Raw genomic sequence first — 4,753 nt, 5'->3', positions numbered from 1 at the left:
GCCAAGAGGCCGCTGGGCAACCGCTCCTCCCACCAGACCCCGCAGCATGTGACCAAAGAACAATTTCGCCCCTTTCCCCTTCCCGGTCTCCCTGGGATTTTAGCTCCGCCCTCGTTCCATCAGCTCCAATCACTATCGAGGTTGTCTAGTTTCGCCTTTTCTGGTTGCCTTTCTTCCAATGGGGTCCCAAAGTCCCGCTTCCAGGGCCTCTCGGCTTGCGCGCCCCGGTCACGCGGGGTCACGCGCCGGACCGCTCCCGGGTAGGGTCCGAGTGAAGAAAGTGCGAGGGGCAGGTGGCGGAAGCGGAAGTTACGCAGGCAGCTCGCCCTCGGGCTCGGCGGGAGTTGTAGTTCTCACGCTAGGTCTCCTCCGAGCGCTTTCCTAGACCGTTCGCCGCCTGAGAGGGACGCTGTTCCGCCGCGTGCAAACTTCAAATCTAGACTCCACTGTCGACTCCTAGACGAGAGTAGTGCAGCGACGGGGCCATGTGCGTCCTGGCTTTCTTAACGACATCACTCCTATGTATTTCCTTTTCCCAGTTGAGTACCTTGGGGTGAATTATTATTGTTACTGTTACCTCTGTCGTTGCTTACTGCCTCGTGGTATTTTACTTGATAAGCATGCTCTGCAACCACCTCTGTTCGCCAGAGGTTACTTCTGCAAAGTAGGAAGAAACGAGCAACACGATGGTAATCTTTGTGCCTTTGCTAAGATCTTTAGCAGGTTCCTTGTGTCTTACTAGCCACTTGTTGAAGTCCTGCTCGTTCTTAAACTCTGTTCAAACGTTATTTCTCCTGTAACTTCCTGCATTCACTCTCTTCAGAATTAACCATTTCTTCCTGTGGACCCCCGCTTGTGGCTTGTAGCTGGCTTTAGCATGTTTTCATTCCGCTTCCACTCTTACGTTGCTTTTATGTGTGGCTCTACGCAGATGCCTGGATTTTTTATTCTTACCCCTCTCATTAGAACTACTACAGTGTTTTGAGTCTAATAATAATAAAAGAGAACGGATGCATATCTCGGTGGTGCACGGCACTTTTGTAAGTGCTTTAAGCGATAGTTAATTCACTTGGTCTTCACACCAACCTTATGAGGAAGTATGTTATCCCAAGTTTACAGATGAGTAAATTAAAGCAGATAGAAGCTAAGTAACACCGTGGGTCCCACAGCTATTAAGTTATCGAGCCAGTATTTAAATAGTCTCCATAATCAATGCTTTCAAGCACTACGCTGTACCTACTGTATGCCATTCTGCATTTCTTCGTTTGTTAGTAACACATTCAGTTCAGGCTAGGTAGTAATTATATCTGGGTTGGATGTTGCCCCAATAAATAAAATTGAAATATTTTTTTCTTTCTGAAAATAAAAGTAATTTGTGATCAGATAACACAGAAAACAATAAAACAAAAACACATAAACTCACCAGGAGGGTGTGTATTTCCTTCATGAATATATGTTGTTTCCTTTTTTCAAAAATTTAATGTATCAGTCCCACACTGTGGCTCATGCCCGTAATCCCAGCACTTTGGGATTCCGAGGCAGGAGGATCACTTTAGGTCAGGAATTCAAGACTAGCCTAGGCAACATAGCGAGACCCCTTCTCTTAAAAAAAAAAAATTAGCTGGATGTGATGGTGCACAGCTGTAGTCCCAGCTGCTTGGGAGCCTGAGGCTGGAAGATTGCTTGAGCCTGGGAGTTGGAGGCTGCAGTGAGCTTTGATCCTGCCACTACCCTCCAGCCTTGGTGAAAGAGTGAGAACCTATCTCAAAAATATATGTATGTATCAAATATTTTTCCATATCCTTAACTTCACAAATAAACTTTTTAATAGCATAATATTTAGTTCTATGCATTGCTACTTAACCAATGACATTAATGTTGAGCATATAAGTTATTTCTACAGACTCGCTTTTATCAAGTAACTCAACACAGCTTTACTGCGCAATTACTATGTGCCAAAACTACATAATATATAATATAGGTCTTGGGGATACAGCAGAGAAGAAAGACAAAAATCCCTGTTACAATCCATTCTAGAACTGATGTTCCTTTGTTGGTTAATTCAAGTTTTGATTTCAGAAATCTTGCCTCTTGGTGACTGCCTAGAGTAGCATTGGGCTGGAGGGGAGAAAGTGTTCATGTTAGAAATGGGGAATGGGCCAGAAATGCAGTTGAGTAGGTTGACTAACTTGTCTGCTGTCAGAGTGGAAGCAGGGGTAGTTTCCCTTTCCAACCACAGGCAAACAACCTGGGTCACTTCCTTGCTTCTCAGACCTCAGCGCCCTTTCTGGGTGCTTTCTGTGTTAGAATTCTCATCCCTGGGAACTGAGCTCAAGGTTCTTGCTGGGACAAAAATTGAAATGAGCAGGGTTTTTTTGTTGTTGTTGTTGTTTGCATTTCTGGCCTGCCTCCTTTCTAGCCTCATTATTAACCAGCACACTCCCCACAATAAACCTACACCCACACTGCCTTCTCCCACACAAGGTAAATTGTTCACTTTGTTTAGAAAGAAGTTTTAGGATTGTTGTCCTGAATCAAATGGGAAGGATGCCTCCTGTTCCGTATAATCATAGAAAGGAAGGTAACTATTGGTCCTAGAACCTCAGCTTCCCATGTAGCTGGGACCACAGGTGCAAGCCACCATGCCCAGCTAATTTTTGTATTTTTTGTAGAGACTGGGTCTCACATTTTTACCCAGGCTTGTCTTGAACTCCTAAACTCAAACAATCTGCCTTCCTCAGCCTCCCAAAGTGCTGGGATTACAGGTGTGAGCCACTGAGCCCGGCTCAGATTCTGTTCAAAATGATCATGTTTACCATATTTCAAGGACTAAATATAATTTTTGGTAACTTTCAATTTTAATATAATTTATCATTTATAGAGAAGATGAAAGGATAGTACAAAGAACTCTGCTACAAGCTTTACGTAAATTCATCTCTTTCCCCTCCATATACATTAGTTTATTTTGAACAAGTGGAGAGTAAACTTCCATTACCACTAAATATGTCAGTGTGTATTTCCTAGAAGCAAGGACATCCTCTTATCAAAATCAGGAACTACAGTATTAATACAATATTATCAAATCTATAGTCTGTATTCAATATTTTATCACGTGTTTAAATAGATGCTCTGTATAATTACTTCCCATTTCCCAACAATCACAGGAGCCAAGCCAGAGTCACACATTGTAATTAGTTGTCACTGATCTTACTTGACTTTGAAATTTTGATAGGTACTGGCTACTTGTTTTGTAGAATGTCTTTCATTTTGGTTTTGTCTGATATATCTGATGTAGGACTTTTCTCGGTCACTTTGCCAACCAAGGACCCCTCCATAGCTAGTGACACCACCCCCCACCCCCAGGCCTCACTTGACCCACTGCCTGTGTTACAGTTTGTACCTGCGTTCGGTGGTTCCTGAACTCTTGTCCCACATCCAAGAAGAATGAGGATATGCTGACAATTTGAAGGATGAGAAGGATGGAGAAGAATTTTATTGAGCAATGGAACAGCTCTCAGTGGAGAGGGGATGCTGTAGGTGGAGGTGGTCCCCCACCCCTGCAGTCAGGTGGTTTCTCACCCATTGTGGCTGGATCTGGGCTTTTATGGATTCAGAATGGGAAGTGTGTGCTGGTTTGTGAGTATGCAAAAAAAGTTAAAGTGAAGACACCACTCAAAGGTGGGCACAACAGTGTAGAAAACCAATTAGGAAAGGGTAGGTCTATGTAAAATGGGTGAAAGGTGGGGATCAATCAGAGAAAAACGTGCCAAATGGGAAGACAGGTTCTTAATCCGGTCCATGGATTTGACTTGTAGCTTGGCTTTCAGGCCTTAAACTGTCTTCAGCTTGGAGATGGGGTTTCACTGGGAATCTGCCTAGCCTTTTGTCTGCCTCCTGCCACTATCATTTCTTAATGATTATATTTAAGTGTGCATTTTTTTTGGATAGAAATGCAAGAGAAGTAATACATTTTTATATCAATCAGGGTCCATTCAGAAACAGATATCATATTCGTGATTTTAACAGGAAAAATTTAAAGAATTGTTTTCTAGTAAAAGATGATCAGTTACTAAAAGAGGACTCTATGATACAGAAGAATCAGCTACAAAAAGGAGCTGTTATTTCTAGGGATGAAGAAGAGTTAATAAAGGAGTTACTTAAGTTAAAGGAAATGCTCCCTTCCCCAACTGCAAGATTAGAGATTCAGATCTCTGAGGCAAGGGTGTGTTTCCTACCACAGGAACATGCAGCCCACCCACTGATGAGGCTGAGAAGTTGCTGGAGGGTGTGGGCCTCTGTTGAGCAGCCAGTGGGAATCTTTTAATGGTGGCTCCTTTATGCTTTTGACATGTCCATATCATTTTTTGAGGAATTCTTTACTTTCAGACACATAAGATGTTCCATGTTTATCTTGTAGCATTCAGCATGAACGGACCTGGAGGACATCATGCGGAGTGAAATAAGCCACACGCAGAAAGAAAAATACGATATAATATCTGTTGTATGTAGAGTCTTAAAAACAAAAATCACCATAGAAACAGAGTAAGAGGATGGTTACCGGGGCGGGGTAGGGGAAATGGGAAGATATAGGTCAAAAGGTACAAAGTTGCAGTTAGATTCTAATGTGTAACATGAGGACTGTAGTTAATATTGTGTTGTATACTGGTACTTTGCCAGGAGAGTAGATTTTAGGTACTCTTACCACCAAAAATAAATAAATAAAGGAAACTACATGAGATGATGAATATGTTAC

The sequence above is a fragment of the Macaca mulatta genome, chromosome 11 (assembly GCF_049350105.2).
Source record: "Macaca mulatta isolate MMU2019108-1 chromosome 11, T2T-MMU8v2.0, whole genome shotgun sequence".
Taxonomy (NCBI): domain Eukaryota; kingdom Metazoa; phylum Chordata; class Mammalia; order Primates; family Cercopithecidae; genus Macaca; species Macaca mulatta.
Note: the sequence above shows the minus strand (reverse complement) of the source record.